The 20,416-nt window shown below is 33.2% G+C and overlaps 1 protein-coding gene and 1 long non-coding RNA gene across 2 annotated transcripts in view; one reads left to right on the top strand and one right to left on the bottom strand.

The window, feature by feature from the left end:
* NBEA (neurobeachin) overlaps positions 1-20,416 on the bottom strand; it is a 754,131-nt gene that overhangs the window by 133,327 nt on the left and 600,388 nt on the right. The window lies entirely within an intron of this gene.
* Positions 1-20,416, top strand: part of LOC127554675 (uncharacterized) — a 180,776-nt gene that overhangs the window by 113,488 nt on the left and 46,872 nt on the right. The gene's annotated exons all lie outside the window — the stretch shown is intronic.

A 20,416-nucleotide genomic window follows, 5' to 3' on the forward strand; every position in this document is an offset into this window, starting at 1 on the left:
GGGAAGGCTATAAAGAGATTAAACTGAGCTCACACAATACTAGCAAACAAGAAGTCTCTGAAAGGTTCAAAATCATAGAGAATGTTAAGAACCGAAATTTAAGCCACTGATGTAATTTCCTTAGCCTAGGTTACAATTTCAAAACACTAAAAATTCTAAAGGAAAACTGGAAAAGAAATTTGAGGTGAAACCACATTTTTAAGACTAACCAACCAATAAGCATTTTATTAAATGCCTAGTATATGCAAAGAATTTTGCTCAAAGAATTACCGAATTAGCCTGCTATTAAAATGAATAAATATTAAATCAACTGAACAAGCATTTAGTAATGTCTAACATGCATTGTATAGAATAAAGAGGAAGTATAAGACATATTTCTTTGTTCTTAGGAAGGTTACATAATAACTGGATTAATAATCTAAACTAAGAAGGTCCTTTCAGATTCTGTCTTTGTCTTAGGGTCTTTTTTCAGCTCCATACTGTCTATTGATAGGGATAGAGCAGGGTAACTCCTGTTCAGGTTTCTATCCTTGCCCCTGAGTACTTCAGTTGGTCACTTAGAACTTCCTTCTCCTGTCTTACCATTATACCTCTTGGATCTATTGCTGCTTGCTGTGAGGGAAGGCCTTCCAAGGCCCAACATCACAATATGTCATGAATTTAGGGGACAGTGTTAAAACAGTTTAATCATCTGCTTCCCTAAGAAGACTTCTAAAGTCTGGTATGGTGCAGTGGATAAGAGTGCTGGACTTAGGGTAAAGAATACTGATCTTCTGAGTTAAAATCTAGCCTAAGACACTTAATAGCTATGTGATGCTAGACAAATCATTTAATGCTATTTGCTTAGTTTTCTTATCTCTAAAATAACCTGGAGAAGAAAATGGCAAAACTATTTCAGTATCAAGAAAACCCCAAATTAGGTCACAAAGAAGCAGAAATTATTTTCAATGAATAAACAACAAAATTCCTCAGTGATTAGTATAATCCCAACCTTTTATGTTGTCCCTGTCATGCAATTCTACTGTTCTGCCCTCCCACATACAAAGCCACATCCCTCCCATTTCTCACAACCCTACCTGCCTCTCCCCACATCAATACCCCTCTACAGCTCTGCCTGCAGTTTCCATTCTGCTCTCTGGAACACAAGCTGAATAAAATTTTTGCTTTTATCTTAACATTGTCATTTCTCATCCCTTCCAACTTCTGGCATTCACTGGGACCTAGGTTCCCTGGCTACGCTATTCAGAACTAGTTGTTCTTTCATTCGTATCAACTGCTGATCATAATGAAGGAGCCAGATACTCCTTGCTGCCTACTGCTTCTCCAGGCTCTTCCTTTACAACCATAAATCTGCCATCTCTCAGCCTCTGAGATTCATTCAATCCAAATTTCTCACCCAATCAAGATTCTGGTAGCCCAACCTCTAGGACACTCTAAATGAATTCAGTGTTAGGCTCAGAGTCTTCCTTTCCATTGTAATGTTTATTATTCATACTAGGGGACTTCAACATATACTAGCCACCTCAAACATCCTTACCTCAAAGTTATGCAATCGATATTTCTAAAATATACTCTTCCATTGATTTTCTGCTGCAACATAAGAAATAATCATATCTTTGATCTCACTATTACACCTAAAAGTTCTGTTTCATTGCCCATGAACTTTGAAATTTGTTTACTTAATCATAGTCTTTTGTCAGTCCATCATTCCATCAGTTCCATGATGCCAAACTCTAGTCTTCATCCTCACTGTGATCTATATTTCTTTCATACCTCAGTACTTTCCTAAGCTATCACTACTACATGACCTCTTTTTTTTGGAGGGAGGTGGTGGTAGCGGTGGCAAAGATATCAGAGAGATTTGCCATTTCCTTCTCCAGGTCATTTTTTAGATGAGGAGATTGAGACAAACATAGTTAAGTGACTTACTCAGTCACACAACTAGTAAGTACCTGAGGCTAGATTTGAATTTAGGTACCCCTGATTAGGGCTAGCCCTCTACTGAGCCTCCTAAACTGCTCTCTGGATGACCAAGGACCAACTCCACCCTACACTATCCTTTATTCTTGAATCCCCTCTTCTCCATGACCTATCTTTTGTCATTCTAATCCAAACAGGTCTATTCTGGCAAGAAGGATTAGAGAGACTAAGATGGAAAAAAAAAAAAAAGGAAGTCCAGGTCAGCTCTCTTCTACCACTAAGCAACCTGATTAATATATAATTCATCCTTCCCCACCCCCTTTTTTCTTGACAAGGAGGAGGAAACTGAAAATGAGTTTAGTGTGGAGAGTAAAGAAAAATGCTTCAATTTAGACTTGCTGTCAATTCTTAAAAAAAAAAATGTAAATGAAAAGCCATTTCTCCCAATCCTCTTGCCCCCAAAGGCTTTAATTTACTCCTGATTTAGAGAAAAACCCTAGCCTTCTTCTGCCTCCTCACCACCACCCTGTCCCTCCCAGGGGCAAAGAAAACAACCACAACTTGGTTTCTAAAGTACAAGAGAGCTATAATAGCTCTTGAGGCCTGAGCACCAAGAATGAGTAAACAATAATATAAATAAATTAAAAAAAAAAAAAACTTTTAGGATACCAAGAATTTCTAAGTTACAAACCTTGAGGTTTATATAACTCAAAACTACCTAGACTCAAAGCATAAAAGGAAAAAAAAAATCTATCATAAAGATCAATTAAACTACTAAGAAGACATGATGTAAGAGTATAGAATTAAAAAACGAAATTCTAAAATATGAAAGAGGAACTTGAAAAAAAGTTAATAGCTTAACAATAAGGTACAAGACTTTACCAACTAAGAAGAGGCTTCTTAAAAAATCTGAAAGTATAGATTAGAAGTCAATAATACTTCAGGAGACAAGAAATATTAAATTAACAAAGACAAGAAATTGAAAAAATAGACGAAAATGTAAATAAAGTATTTCATACATAAAAACAACTGAGAAGAGATCAAGGAGAGATGATAACTTAATAATCACTGAATTAACTAAAATCTATGAATAAAAAAGATTCTATATATAGTATTTCAACTAATTATTAAATTGTTGAAATATATTAGAACAACAGAGCAATGAGAAAATAGGAGTATAACAATCACCTAATATAAAATATTTAGGAGCCTATCTGTCAAGACAGTCAGGATTATAAAACAATTATAAAACACTTTTCACAAAAACAAAGTCAGATCTAAACAACTGAAAGCATATCAAATGTTCATAGATAGACTGAGCTAATATAATAAAAATGACAATTCTGCCTAAATTAATTTACTTATTCAGTGCCATACAAAACTGCCAAGAAATAATTTTGTAAAATTAGAAAAAATACTATCAAAATTCATCTGAAAAAATAAAAAGTCAAGAATTTCAAAGGAATTAATGAAAAAAAACAACCCACAAACTTAGGTAGCCTAGTTATGTTAAGACTTAAAACTATATTATGAGGCAGCAGTCATCAAAACCATTTGGTATTGGCTAAGAAATAGAGACAAAATAGTCAATGACTATTGTAATTTAGTGTTATATAAACTCAAAGAGTCTAGTTTCTGGGATAAGAACTCATTGTGTGATAAAAATTTCTGGGAAAACTAGAAAACAGGATGGCAGAAATGAGGCAATGACCAACACCTAACACCCTATACGGAAACAAGATCAAAATGGGTTTATAATTTAAATATAAAGGGTGATAATATAAGCAAATTAGAAGAACAAAAGATAGTTTAACTCTCAAATCTGTGGAGAAGGAAGACATTTATGGCCAAAGGAAAATTAGAGAACATTATGAAATGCAAAATGGATAATTTTGATTATATTAAATTAACAAGTTTTTGTATAAACCAAACCAATGCAGTCAAGATTAGAAGGGAAGCAGAAAACTGGGGAAAATGTTTACATTCAAAGGTTCTGATAAAGGCCTCATTTCTAAAATACATAGATAATTGACTCAAATGTATAAGAATATAAGTTATTCTCCAATTGATAAATGACCAAAGATGAATAAACAATTTTCAGATGAGCAAATTAAAGCCATTTCTAGACATATGAAAAAAAATACTTTAAACACTACTGATTAGAGAAATTCAAATTAAGACAATTCTGATGTATGACTCCATGCCTCTCAGATTGGTTAAGATGATAGGAAAAGACAATGATAAATAATGGAGGAGATGTAGGAACTGGGACATTAATACATTGTTGGTGGAGTTGCGAATTGACCCAACCATTCTGGAGAACAATTTGGAACTATGCCTAAAGGGCTATCAAACTATACATACCCTTTGATCCAGCAGTGTTTCTGCTGGGCTTATATCTCAAAGAGATCTTAAAGGAGGGAAAGGGACTCACATGTGCCAAAATGTTTGTGGCAGCCCTGTTTGTAGTGGCAAGGAACTGGAAACTGATTGGATGCCCATCAATTGGAGAATGGATGAATTAAATTGTGGTATATGAATGTTATGGAATATTATTGTTCTATAAGAAACCATCAGCAGGATGATTTTAGGGAGGTTTGGAGAGACTTACATGAACTGATGCTAAGTGAAGTGAACAGAACCAGGAGATCACTATATACAGCAACAACAAAATTACATGACAATCAATTCTGATGGATGTGGCTCTTTCCAACAATGAGATGATTGAGGGCAATTCCAATGATCTTGTGTTGAAGAGAGCCATCTACACCCAGAGAGAGGGCTGTAGGAACTGTGTGTGTGGATCACAACATAACATTCTCACTCTTTTGGCTATTGTTTGCTTGCATTTTGTTTTCTTACTCATTTTCTTTCCTTTTTGATGTGATTTTTCTTATGCAGTAAGATAATTGTATAAATATGTTTGTATATATTGGATTCAATATATATATATATTAATATGTATAACATATTGGATTGCTTGCTATCTAGGGGAGGGAGTGGAGGGAAAGAGGGAAAATTTGGAACAGAAGGCTATGCAAGGGTCAATGTTGAAAAATTATCTGTCCATGTTTTGAAAATAAAAAATTTTAATTTAAAAAAAAAAGAAAAAGAAAAGAAAAACAACAACAACAAAAAGAAATGGAATGGGAGAAAATCAGAATATAGAAATGTGATAAACTTTATTATGCTACAAGCAATAATGAATATGATGAATTCAGAAAATATGTAAGAAGACTTGTATGAACTATTATAATGATTTAACAAATTGAATACTTCCAATGAATACAATAATAAAGTAAAAACAACAACAACAACAACAAAAGATCAGCAGGGTTCTGAGGGTGGAACAAATATGGAAGAGTAAAATCAGGAAGCTGCTTGAGCTCTCCCAGTTTCCCCTAAAAACCAAATCAAGACTCTGAATCAGAGTCTGATTCAATGAAAAGCCTCTCCAGTTCAGGATAGACTGAAAAATCTTCAAGAAAATTCAGTCTCACTGGAATGAAAGGGATGTTCAATCCAAGTCATTTAGACTCTGGGAAAGCCAGTGAGAGGGTTTTAACCATAGCATATCAGCAACTAAGACCCTCAGTACTGGCTCAGTATAGGAGCAGATCAGTGCACCAGTCCCAGCTCAGAAGGAAAACTCTGGTAAATCAGGCTGTTTCCTGAACTGTGTAGGCAAAGTTACCCTCAAACACAAGTGGCCTCTGTTCTCAAAGAAAAGATCAGAACAGCAGAGGAAGCTTGGGACAGTACTCCCATTCGCCCAAGTGCAGAGTTCCACCCTTAAAGTAAAAAATAGGAAATACTAAAAGAAAAAGAAAGAAAATGAGCAAGAAACACAAAAGAATCTTGACCATAAAAAGCTACTATGGTGATAAGGCAGAGCAAAATACAAACTTAGACAAGGACAGAATTCCACAGAAGAAATTTCAGATTGAGATAAAAACTGGTCTCAAGCCCAAAGAGGCTTCTTGGAAATGTTTATAAAAGACTTCAAAAGGCAAATAAGAGAGGTAGAAGAAAAAATGGGAAAGAAAATGAGAGATATGCATGAAAGAGTCAACAACTTAGAAAAGGAAGAAAAAAAATGAGAAAATTTCTTAAAAAGTGAACACATCAAAAGAAAAAGAGATACAAAAAGTAACTGAAGAAAATCACACATTAAAAACTAGAACAGGGCAAATGGAAGCCAATGACTTTGTGCGGCAGCAAGAATCAAACTAAAAAGAATGAAAAAATGGAAGAAAATATGAAATACCTCATTGGCAAAACAGACGATCTGAAAAATAGATCCCGAAGAGACAATTTAAAAATTATTGGCCTACTTGAAGGACATGACCGCCTCCTTCCATCTCCCCCCCAAAAAATAGCTTAGATATCATTTTATAAGAGATCATTAAAGAAAATTACTCCAATATTCTAGAAACAGAGGGGGAAATACTCATTGAAAGAATCTACTGGGTGATCCCAAAAGGAAAACCCCAAGGAACATTGTAGCAAAACTCCAAAACTATAATCTCAAAGAAAAAATGGTGCAAGCTGCCAGACAAAAACAATTCAAATATCAAGGAGCAACAGTTAGTATTACCCAGGATCTGACAGCTTTTACAATAAAGGATCGAAAGGCCTGAAATACCATATTCTGGAATGCAAAGGACTTGGGGTTACAACCAAGAATTGACTATCTAGCCAGACTCAATATCATCTCTCAGGGGAGGACATGGGGCTTCAATGAAGTAAGAGATTTTCAATAATTTCTATTGAAAAAAAAAAAAACAGAACTAAAGGACTCAAGAAAATTCTTGATATAAAATATATTATTTAAAGGTTAAATTGTTTATATTCCTAGATGGGAAAATGATATCTGTAACTCTTAAGAATTATATCTGTCATTGGGGCAAACAAAGTAGGGCATCAAATGCACTGAGGGTATGGTTGTGAATGGATTTCTGAGGAGATGACATCAAAGGAAAAGACTTTAAGGGATGGAAAAAGAGGAAAGGGGAGGTATAATGGGACAATTAGTTTACATGACAGGCTCAAAAGACCTGTTATAATCGAGGGAAATGAGGAGAATGAGCATTGTCTGAAGCTTGATCTCATCAATTTGGCTTTAAGAGGGAATAACCTAATTATTCAGTTGGGTATAGAAATTTATCTAATCCTATAAAGAAGCAGGAGGAGAAATAGGAAAGAAAAAGGACAGGATAGAAGGGTCTAGGGAAAAAGGTAAGAGAAGGGGGAAAGGCAAGATAGTAGATACAACTAAGGACAAAGTGGAAAGAGAGAACAAAAGTATATATAGGGGAGAAAATAGTATGGAGGGAAATACAAAGCTGATAATTATAACTGAATGGGATGAACTCTCCCATAAAATGGAAACAAATAGCTGAGTGGATTAAAAAACAGAATCCTATAATATATTGTTTACAAGAAACACACTTGACAGAGAGAGACACATACAGAGTAAAGGTAAAAGGCTGGAACAGAATTTATTATGCTTCAGCTGAAGTAAAAAAAAAGGGGGGGTAGCAATTCTGATTTCTGATAAAGCAAAATTAAAAGTAGATCTTATTAAAAGAGATAAGAAGAAGGGAAAGTACATCTTAATAAAGGATACTATAAATGATGAAGTAGTAACAATACTCAATGTATATATACCAAGTGATAGAGCAGGCAAACTCCTAGAGAAGATTTTAAGCCAGTTACAGGAAAAAATAATAGTAAAACTATTTTGGGGGGGACTTCAATGTTCCCCTCTCAAAATCAGACAAACTAGCCACAAAATAAATAAGAAAGAAACTAGGGAGGTTAACAGAATCTTAGAAAATCTAGATATAATAGATCTCTGGAGAAAATTGAATAGGAACAGAAACGAATATATCTTTTTCTTGGCAGTATGTGGCACCTACACAAAAACTGACCATGTATTAGGACATAAAAACCTCACAATCAAATGCAAAAAGACAGAAATAGCAAATGCTTCCTTTTCATTCCACAATGAAATAAAAATAAAGGGTCAAGGAAAGATAAAACTAAAAACCAATTGGAAATTAAATAATCTAATTCTAAAGGAGTGGTTCAAATAACAAATCACTGAAACAATCCATAATTTTATCCAAGAAATTGACAATAATGAGACAACATACCATGCAGCCAAAGCATCTCTTAGAGAAAATTTTTTATCTCTAAATAGCTATATAAATAAAATGGAGAAAGAAGAGATCAATGAATTAGGCATGCAACTTAAAAATTTAGAAAAAGAATAAATTTACCCCCCACTATTTAACACCAAATTATAAATTTTGAAACTCAAAGGAGAGATCAATAAAATAGAAATTAATAAAACTATTGAACTAATAAACAAAACTAAGAGTTGGTTTTATGAAAAAACTAACAAAATAGATAAATCTTTGGTCATTTTGATCAGAAAAAAGGAAAAAACCAAATCACTAGCATGAAAGGTGATTTCATGAATGAAAGGGGAGAAATTACCACCAATGAAAAAGAAATTAACAAAATAATTAGGTGCTATTTTGCCAGCAAGTTTGACAATCTAACCAAAAAGGATGAATATTTACAAAAATACAAATTGCCCAGGTTAACAGAAGAGGAAATAAAATACTTAAATAGTCCCATTTCAGAAAAAGAAATTGAACAAGTCATCAATGAACTCCTAAGAAAAAAATCTCCAGGGCCAGATGGATTCACAAGTAAATTCTACCGAAAATTTAAAATATGTAAATTTTTTGGAAAAATAGGTAAAGAAGGAGTACTGCCAAATTCCTTCTATGATATGATATGGCACGGATATCTAAATCAGAAAGGACCAAAACGGAGAAAGAAAATTACAAGCCAATCTCCTTAATGAATATTGATGCAAAAATTGTAAATAAAATATTAGCAAAGAGATTACAGTATTTATTATAGGATAATACCCTATGACTAAATGGGATTTATTCCAAGAATGCAGGACTGATTCAATATCAGGAAAACTATTGTTATAATCGACCATATCAATAACAAAATCAACAGAAATCATATAATAATCTAAATAGATGCAGAAAAAGCTTTTGACAAAATATAGTACCCACTCCTACAGTATTCCTAGAACATAGCAATAAAGGGAGCTTTTCTTAAAATAATTAGTATCCATCTAAAACCTACAGCAAGCATTACTTGTAATAGAGAGAAACTGAATGTATTCCTAATAAGATCGAGGTAAAACAAGGATCATCATTATTATTCAACATTATACTAGAAATGTTGGCTTTAGCAATAAGAAAGGAAAAAGAAATTAGAAGAATTAGAATAGGCCATGAGGAAATAAAAACTATTCTCTTTGCAAATGATATGATGATATCAGGAGAGAATCCTAGAAAATCATTCAAAAATCTACTGAAAACAACTCACAGGTTTAGCAAAGTTGCAGGATATAAAATAAACTACACAAATCAGCAGCATTTCTATATAATACAAACAAAGGCCATCAGCAAAAAATAGAAAGAGAAATTCCATTTAAAATTTCTGTAGACAAAATAAAATACCTGTCAAGATAAACCCAAGAACTATATGAATACAATTACAAAATACTTCTCACACAAATAAAACCAGGTCTAAACAATTGGAAAAACATGAATTGTTCATGACTAGGCTAAGCTAATATAATAAAAAGGGCAATTTTGTCTAAATTGGTCTATATGGTTAGTGTTATACCAATAAAACTGCCTAAACATTATTTTGTAGAACAAGATAAAATAATAATAAAGTTCATCTGGAAGAAAAGGTCAAGAATATCAAGGAAATTAACGAAAAAAATACAAAGGATGGTGGCCTCGCAGTACTATTATAAAGCAGCTATTATCAAAACTATTTGGTACTGACTAAGAAATAAAGTAGTGGATCAGTGGAATAGATTAGAAACACATGACACAATAAGCAAGGCCTACAGCAACCCAAACTCCCAGGTTCTGGAATAAGAACTTACTATTTGACAAAAATTGCTGAGACAATCGAAAAATAAGATGTCAGAAACTTGGCATAGAACTATATCTCACACTCCATAGAAAAATAAGGTCAAAATGGATACATGATTTGGGCAGAAAGGAGGATACCACAAACAAATTAGGAGAACAAGGGGTAATTTATCTATCAAATCTTTGGAGAAGGGAAGAATTTTTGGCCAAAGAAGAACTATGGAACATTATGAAAGGCAAAATGGACAACTTTGAATATATTAATTTAAAAAGTTTTTGCACAAGCAAAACCAACAGAAACAAGATTAAAAAGGAAGTACAAAGCTGGGAAAAAATCTTTACAGTCAGTATTTCTGAAAAAAAAAATAACATTTCTAAAATATATAAAGAACTGTGTTAAATGTAAAATACATGTCATTCCCCAACTGATATGAACAGACAATTTTCAGATGATGAAATTAAATTATAATTATATAACATATATAAAACATAATATATAATAATACAATTATAATTATATAAAAATGGTCTAAATCATTATTAGAGAAATACAAATTAAGACAATTCTCAAATTGGCTAAGATGACAGGAAAAGATAATGATAAAAGTTGGAAGATTTGTAGGAAAACTGGGATACTAATACATTGTTGGGAGAATTGTAAAACGATCCAACCATTCTGGAGAGCATTTAGAAGTATGCCCAGAGGGCTATAAAACTCTGCATACCACCTTTTTACCAGTAGTGCCATTACTGAGTCTGTGTCCCAAGGAAATCATAAAGGAGAGGAAAAGATCCACATGTGCAAAAATGTTTGTAGCAGCTCTTTTTGTGATAACAAAGAATTGGAAAAGGAGTGGCTATCCTTTAATTGAGGAATGGTTGTAGTATATGAAGGTAATGGAATATTATTGTTCTATAAAAAATTATGAACAAGATGATTATAGAAAGACCTGGAAAGATTTACATGAACTGATGCTGAGTGAAACAAGCAGAACCAGGAATATATTATACACAACAACAGCAAGAATTTGTGATGATCAACTATGAAAAACTTGGTTCTTCTCAGTGGTTCAGTAATTAAAAGCAATCTCAATAGACTTAGGACAGAAAATGACATCTGCATTCAGAGAAAGAACTAAGGGGGCTGAATGTAAATCAACACATGCTATGTTCACTTTTTTTTTTTTTTTTCTGCTTTCTTATCTCTTCTATGGTTTTTTCTGTTTGCTCTTATTTTTTCTCCCAACATAATAAAACAATGTGTATTAAAAATAAATATTTTTTTTTAAAAAAAGAAAGAAACAATCAGCAGAATGATTTCAGAAAGTCTTGGAGAGATTTAGATGAATTGATGAAGTGAGTAGACCCAAAAGAAGATTGAACATAGAAACAACAAGATCTTGCAATGATCAACACTCTGTTGGACTTGGCTATTTTCAACAATGAGGTGATTCAGGGCAAATCCAATAGACTTGTGATGACAGAACCATCTGCATCCAGAAAGAGGAGTATGGGAACTGAATGTGGAGCACAACATAATATTCGCACCTTTGTTGTTATTGTTTTCTTGCTTTTTTTTTTCTCTCATTTTTTTCTTTTTGATATGATTTTTCTTGTGCAGAATGATAAATATGGAACTATGTCTATTAGAATTGTACATGTTTAACCTAAAATGGATTACTTTCTGTCTAGAGGACAGGGAGTGGGAGAAAGGGAGAATAATTTGGAACACAAGATTTTGCAAGGATGAATGATGAAATTATGTTTGCATATATTTTGAAAAATAAAAATCTATTATTATTAAAAAAAAAGCAAAGAGAAGTGTTAACAGAAGCCAGGTCTTTTGACTCTTTCTCTAATTTTTTTTTTTTTTTTGGTCTCTCCACACCACATTGCAACCTACAGATGTAAATAATACCACTATTATTGCAGCTACTATAAGTGGTACCCATCTAAATAAAAGTAACATGGTGTAATGGATAAAGTGCTATCTCTGGAGTCAGGAGACCTCAGATTAATCCAGCTTCAATTCCTTCTCTATAACCCTGCTCTCTGAATCTTAATCTCTCTGAACCTCAGTTTTTCCTTTAGTAAACTGGGAACAATAAAACATCCTGCTTCACAAAAAAAAAAAAAAAAAAAAAAAAAAAAAAAAAAAAAAAAAAGAATATACCAATCACCTTCTGGGAAAAAAAAAGAAAAACCAAAGTGATATGAATAAAAAAGAATAACAAGAATAAGAATACAAGAAAAACTTATTTTTCTGCTGTGCATAGTATCATAAGAAAAATTGACCACAGAGCATAAAACCCTAAAATGGAGAAAAGCAGAAATATTAAATATACCTTATATAATAAAAATTATGCTTTAAAAAAGCTGCTAAAAAAAGCATTTAACAACATGAAGGAACATGTTAGGTCAACGAATCATAGAAGTGATAGTTAACATCAATGAAACAACATAGTAAAATCTTTGGAATGCTGCAAAAGCAACAATGTTTTCTTAAAAAACAATATAAAAACACCAAAATTGAGCATTCAATTGAAAAAAAGTACTAGAAACCCAAAGAAAATAAAATAAATATTAAAATATAAATTAAAAAAAACAGGGAAGAGATTAACAAAACTAAAAGTAATAAAAAACTAACTAAATAAACTAATTTCATGGGGAAAATAAAATAATTTGATGGTGAAGAAGAGAAGCAACATAACTATCAAAAACAAAAAAGGATAATCCACAGCAAAAGAAAAAAAGCTTAAAAGATATTCCTATAAACTACTATTTTGCCCACAAAATCAACCTAAATGAAAGAAACGAATATTTACAAAATGTAAAACACTGAGATTAAAGAAATAATATATAGGGAATCTAATTCAATCTCAGAAAAACAAACTAAATAAGGAAAAAACAAACAAACCGCAGTCTGACCAGAATGATTAAAAAATTAGTTTCATCAAGTATTCAAATACCAATGACTTCACTATTACATAAACTATTTTTAGAAAAGCAAAATAATAACTTTTAAACAATTTTTTCCCTAGAATACATAATATGGTATTGGAATATAAATCAGGGAAAGTCAAAAAAGTAAAAAGAAAACTTAGAACTTAAGAGTAAAGATCACAAATATGAGACATAAATAAATGGGAGTTTTGCAGGGATGCAGAGTTGGTTTAACTAGTTTCAGAAAACTATAAACTTAGCTATAGTAATAACAGAAACAACGAAAATCATAGGATTAATATCAAGAGACAGAAACATTTTTTTTGTTTTGACACAAGACAGCAATAGTTTTTTGTAAAAAACACTAGAAAAATACAGGAATCATTGGACCTAATTTTAACACATTAAACACCATGTATCTGAAATAAAGAACTATTATATCTAATGGACAGTATCTTAGATTTAAATAACTTGGCTGTAAAAAATAACCCCTACTATGTGCCTCCTTTGTTTCTCTTTAGATGCCGTTGAAAAGAACTAGAAGAAATTGTAACATTCTAATGATTAGTTCCATTAATTTCATTTGGGTCCTCAATGTAGCAAGGCAAATATTCTATTCCTTCTTTATTGATTCCTCATCCTTCTCACTATGGTGACTGTCTCAAGCTTTTTGGACCCCCAAGATTCTCATGATACTCCTTCCCTTTGTTCTAAGTTGAGAACTTCAATTTGGATCTTAATAAAATATTGAGACTATTATCCTAGAACTCCCTCTTTTGCCCTCTTACTTGTAAAAATTAAAAATTAGTGGAAAAAATATCCACTTATCTTCTCATTTCTATAATAAAGAGGTAGCCCTTCTTTTGCCAAGGCAAAAGGTGTTATACTGACATTTTTATCAATATTCCAACACTTTCATATATTCTAACTTGTTCAACTATTCCCCAATTTAGGGATACACCTTCAGATTCCCATTTGTTGCAACCTCAGAAAGCACATATACATACCCCTTATGTCTATAGATAGGTGTAGAAATATAACATCCCTATATGTGATATGCTTAGTTTATTTTATTTAGGACTATTCTGTCCCTCAGTCTATTCTACCTCTACTCATCTTTTCCTTCTATTTTCTTGCAATGTACTCAACTGTGTGTGTGTGTGTGTGTATTCCTCCTTTTGAAAATTTGGATGAGACTGAGGTTCAAGAGTCAGCTATTCCCTGCCCCCCACCCCTTGCTGCAAAGATGTCTATCTGCACATCCTGATTATATGAGGCATGCTTCTTCTCCCTATTTCACCTCCCTTCCTAAGCAGTGTATTCCTATTTCCTTCCATTCTTAAAATCATCAACACATAACTTAATCACTCCTAGACTTCATCTAACGACTCTGTGACTCTTGATGATGTTAGAATTTAGAGGAAACACATGTATCATTCTCTCCATTTTGAATGTTAGCGTTTCTCCTTGTTTAATCCTCCATCATTTTAAAGTTTTTTTTTGCTTCTTTGTTTATCTTCTAATTGTGGCTACATGAATTTTGTCTGTGCCATTGTTTTCAACTTAATGTAATCAAAATTTCCCATTTCACTTTCTGTGATCTCTATCTCTTGTTTGGTCAAAAACTCTTTCCTTATCCACTGATCTGACAAGTAATTTTTTTCATCCTTCCCTAATTTGTTTATGATATCACTTTCTAAATTATGTACCCATTTTGGCTTTATTTTGATAAATGCTGTTGAGATGTGGATTTATGCCTATTGGGATTCCTGCTAGAATGAATTATGGCTTTGTAGTATAGTTTGAATTATGGTACTGTTAAAGTCTCCTTCATTCTCTCTTTTTAAAAAATTTCACTGAGATTCTTGTCCTCTTTCTTACCTCCATAGGAATTTTGTTATTTTCTTCTAGTCCTAACCAATAAGGTTTTGGTAGTTTGGCATAGCACTGAATAAATAATTTAGGTTTGTATGGACAATTTTTTTGTGATGTGACCTATCCATGGGAAACTGACATTTCTCTAATTTAGGTATGTCATTACATCTGTTTTTAAAAATTGTTTTAGTTACATAATTTTAAAATGTATGTTAGTAGATAGACTTCCAAGTATTTTATACATTTTTAGTTGTTTTAAAAGGAATTTCTCTTTCTGCCATTTCCTTCTCAGTTTTGTTATTATACAGAAATGCTGATTTTTATCAATTTATTACATATATCCTGTATTTTTTCTGAAATTATTGTTTCAAAGAATTTTGGTTCATCTCATATACTTGTCTGACTATCACATAGTCAACAGGCATCATTCAAAATAAGAATTAACAATTCCCTGGTTACAATGTCAATTATCAACTATGCTACAATTGGCTTGCTAACATACATACATAATTGTATGATGTGTGTATACATGCATATTTACATACACACCTATATGTATATATATGCATATATGCACATTCATCTACCCATCCACATATACACAGATATGCCTTGTTTTATTGAACTGTACTTTATTGTGCTTTGTAGATAATTGCTTTTTTTTGTTTTTAAACAAACTGAAGGTTTATAGCAACTCTGTATCTAGTAAGTCTTTCATTATATCTGTGTTACATTTCAGTAATTCTTGCAATATTTCAAACTTTTTACTACTTTTATTATATAGTATGGTGATCTGTGATCAGTGACATTTTATGTTAATACCATAATTAATATAAGAATATAAGAAAGTGTACTCAATCAATAAGTGTTGTGTGTGTTCAGACTGCTTCACTAACTGACTTTCACACTTCCACTCTCCCTCTTCTCAAGTCTCCCAATTCTCTGATACAATGATATTGAAATTAAGTCAATTAAAAACCCTACAATGGTCTCTAAGTATTCAAGTGAAAGGAAGAGTCAATTGATATGGCAACTTCTGTTGTTGTCTTACTTTAAGAAATTGTCACAGCCTCCCCAACCTTCAGCAACCACTACCCTTATCAGTCAGTAGCCATTAACATCAAGGCAAGATTCCACCAACAAAAAAGATTAAGATTTGCTGAAGGCTTAGGTGACAGTTAGCATATTTAAACAATGAAGTATTTTAAAATTAAAACATGTATACATTTTAGATATAATATTACCAAACACTTAACAGATATAGTAAAATGTAAAAATATCTTTGATATGCATTGGGAAGCCCAAAACTAATGACTCTCTTTATTGAGATAGTACACTTTATCATGGTAGCCTGGAACCAAACCCACAGTATGTCTAAAGCAGGGATCCTCAAACTACAGCCTGTGGGCCAGATGTAGCCCGCTGAGGATGTTTATGCGGCCTGTCGGGTTATGGCAAAATCAGACTGGAAATGACATTTGACCTAAAGTCCTGTTAGCAATATCCATTTCCAGTACTGGGCTGAGACGGCGGAGACAGAGTGTGAGGCAGTACCAAGGTGAGGTGAGTTTCCAGACTGGGGTGTGTGGTGTGGGGAAGGGAGAGAGATGCAGAAGATGGAGAACTGACAGCCCGCGGCCTTGTACAGTAATGGCAGCCACCACAGCAGGCAGGCGCAGGGGATGTGCAGTGCATGCTGCGCATGTCACGGCCGCTGCAGGGGGAATTCACTGCAGCAGTGAAAGTTGGAAGCGGGAGCACGAAGAGCAGGAGAGAGAGTGCAGGAAACGGAGACATCGCAGTGCAGAAGCGCTTGGAGGAAGTTGGGCGTTGTTGGTATATATATATATATGTATTTACTAATAGCAATTTGGAATCCCTAGGAAATAATGATGTCAAGAAAAAGAAAAACTGACTTGGCGTGTAGGATATTCAAAAAACAGTGGACTTATAATTACTTTTTCATGCAGTACAAGAAAAGAGCTGTATGTCTGATATGCCAGAATATAGTGTCTGTGTTCCAAGAATATAATTTACATTGACACTATGAAACTCAACATAAAGATAAATAAGATTGTTTGGTTGGAGAAGTGAGAAAAGATAAAATATTAAAACTGAAAAATACATGGACAACTCAGCAAAGTGAAGCAGAAGCAGCTAAATATTTCATCACTGTGAGCAAGTTTTCAAGTTGCCAAGCGAATAGTACACACTGGCAGCCCATTCATGGAGGGAGAATTTGTTAAAGAATGCCTTCTTTCTGTTGCCAAAGAGATGTGTCCAGAGAAGGCCGATTTATTTAGTACAGTGAGTCTTTCAGGACCTACAATTACAGGGAGGATTGAAGAAATGGGAGACAATCTGCATCAGCATTTGCAAAACTCCATTAAAAAATGTTCATATTTTTCCTTGGCAACTCGACGAAAGCAATGATGTTCGTGATTCTGCACACCTTCTAATTTTTATTCATGGGATGAATGATTATTCTGAAGTCATAGAAGAGCTTGCTGCACAGAAAAGCATCAAAGGAACAACTACAGGAGAGGATATCTATGAAAAGGTTTGCCAAACTATGAATGGTTTGGAGCTGGACTGGGCTGAACTAACCAGCATGACAACTGATGGTGCTCCTAGCAGGGTGGGGTCTAAGAAAGGAGTAATTGCTCTCATTCACCAAGAGATAGACAAACATAACCCTTCTCATCCAATAGCCATACAGTGCCTCATCCATCACCAAGTGCTGTGTAGTAAATCTCTGTTATGAAAATTGTGGTATTTTGTGTTAACTTCATTAGAGCTAATGTACTAAATCAGACAATTTCAGGAATTTCTGTCTGAGCTAAATGTTGAGTATGAAGATGTTCTATATCCCAAAAAAGTCCATTGGCTGAGTCGAGGGAGAGTTTTGAAACATTTCTATGACTTACTTCCACAGATTACAACTTTTCCGCTTTCAAAAAACAAAGAAGTACCAGAGCTCAATGATGCAGAATGGAAACGACCCCTTGCCTTTCTGACAGATGTAACAGAGCTACTCAACAATTTCAATATGCAACTTCAAGAAAAGGGGAAGCTCATCTGTGATATGCAATCACATGTCAAAGCATCTGAAGTAAAATTAGGCCTCCTCATCAAACAAGTGAAGGAGGAAAACTTCTGCCATCTCCCCACAACTCAAAATCTGTTAGCAGAAAAACCGCTGATTGCATTCCCAAACAAAACATGTATGGATTCACTGGAAAAAAATGCAAAAGGCGTTCCAATTTAGATTTAAAGAGCTTCATCTCCATGAATAAGACACACACCTTTTCCAAAACTCATTTTCTCTTGACATTGAAAATGTGGATACAATTTACCAAATGGAACTAGCTGAACTGCAGAATTGTGACTCTCTGAAAGATGCCTTCAAGTCAAGCAGCCTTCATAATTTCTATGCATCTCTCCCCTCTGGGGAGATCCTCATCTCAGGAACGATGCACTCAAAATGGCAACCATCTTTGGCAGCACTTATGTCTGTGAACAGACTTTTTCTAGAATGAAACATTTGAAATCTCCAACCAGATCAAGACTAACGGATGCACACTTGCATCACTTGTTACGATAGCAGTGACAAATATGGAACCAGACATTGACCATCTCATTAGCCAAAAGCAGACCCATAGTTCCTATTGAAATACTGGTAAGTTTGTTGATTTAACTTTACTTCATTTTAAATATTGTATTTGTTCTCATTTTGTTTCTTCACTTCAAAATAAGATATACGCAGCATGCATAGGAATTTGTTCATAGTTTTTGTTTTTACTACAGTCCGGCCCTCCAACAGTCTGAGGCACAGTGAACTGGACCCCTATTTAAAAAGTTTGAGGACCCCTGGTCTAAAGTATGTCTATGTATCCATATATGTGTAGATGGATATACACAAACCCATGCATACATGATACATGTACACACAACACACATAATTATACAAAGTCATATAATTACAGAGTAACATACTTTAAGCCAGAAACCATGTTTTACATTTCTTCACACTTCTTCATACTTTCACATAGTGGGATTTCAGTAAATGATTGTTGATGGTAAGAGTCACTGAACTAAGCTGAGGCTGAGGCCATAAGTAGGTGATAATTCAGTCTGTTACCTGCATCTCATTTAAAAAAAATGTTTAGAGAGAAAGCAATTTAGGTATTTCTAATAACAACTTGATTCTTGGTCTTCACCTTCACCTCTCAGTTTCCCTAGCTTCCTGAAGACTGACCTTGAAGTCCATTTTCTTTCAGCCATTTTCTGGTTCCTTAATTGCTAACCTCTTCCCTGTTTTGATTATTTTTCATCTCCTCTATATATTTATGTTGTTTCTTTCATGACAATATAAGCATCTAAAGAGAAGAAACTACTTGTTGCTTTTCTAATATATCCCTAGTGATTAGCACAGTGCCTAAAATAAACTAAGCATTCAATAAACACTTGCTGTCTGGCTATTTAGGATTGTTACAAGAAATTATTAGGTTCCACTTTTCCATCTTAATCAATTAAGAAAATCTAGAAAGCTCTTCTCCTCAATGTTATAGAGACAGCATATTACAAGTAGTCTTCTGGATTAGAGAGTTTAAGTACATTAAAAATTTGTTTCCCATAAAGGAAAAAGGAAGTAGCATTTTCTTTGGTCTAAGAGGGAGATTTTTGAGGCTTTTTTCCCCTCAAAAGATACATTTAAGAAGGAGTGACCAAGATAATTTTGCAAATATAGTCCATAAATTCATGATTTTTTCTTGAAAGGAAATAAGTTTTCATAAAAGTTCATATCTATGCCACAATTAAGCAAAATCTAATGGTTAATATAAAGTGTTATATAATTATAAGTTTTACATAAGATTACTTAATTGAAACTAAAACCTTTTCTGGGATCACAAAGCTAATAAGTTGTTTGAGGTAGAATTTAAATTCAGGTCTTCAAGTCCAGCATATACTATTATATAACATCTGCTTTCCTATAATATCCTATTAAGAATTTATGCTATTTAAAAAATTACTTAAAATAAGTTAATATAACTTTTTTCTAAAGTCAATGTCAACAAAATAGTCTCATATATAACAAAATTCTTTGGAATAAAAGCACCAAAAGTATTGAACATAAGATATTTTTAAAATATATGATAATTGATTAATAATCAGACCATATTATTGATTGCCATATTTTTCCTGGCTCCTTTTTTGTTTGTTTGTTTGCATGAAAAATAATGTTCCAGGTGATAATTTTGCTAGAGACCAAATTTGAGAAAAATTATCAATGACCAGTTAGTCAAAGCTTTAATTATATTTATAAAATGCAAGGAATAAAATAAACTGGTTTAAAAGTAACATGAAAAATATTCTTCTACATTACTGTGTAGCATTTGAGAAAAAGATGCAAGCTGGCCTGTGCTATCCATATTTCTGAACAGGTACAAAGCTCTCTGGAATTATTATCCCGAGCAAATATAAGACACATAATCCTATTACCAAGGCACTATAATAATACTTCTCCCTTGGAATACTTGATTTACTGGTAAAGTTGAAAATAATCATTTTCTTCCATATTAAGAATGACTTTCCATTGTTTTGGGAATTTTTATGTGCCAAAAAAATGATGATAGTGCTGACGAATCTGTTAAGTTTTTATTATTGGTAATGAATAAAACAAAAATCATTTC

This window comes from Antechinus flavipes, chromosome 3 (assembly GCF_016432865.1).
Source record: "Antechinus flavipes isolate AdamAnt ecotype Samford, QLD, Australia chromosome 3, AdamAnt_v2, whole genome shotgun sequence".
NCBI classification, from domain to species: domain Eukaryota; kingdom Metazoa; phylum Chordata; class Mammalia; order Dasyuromorphia; family Dasyuridae; genus Antechinus; species Antechinus flavipes.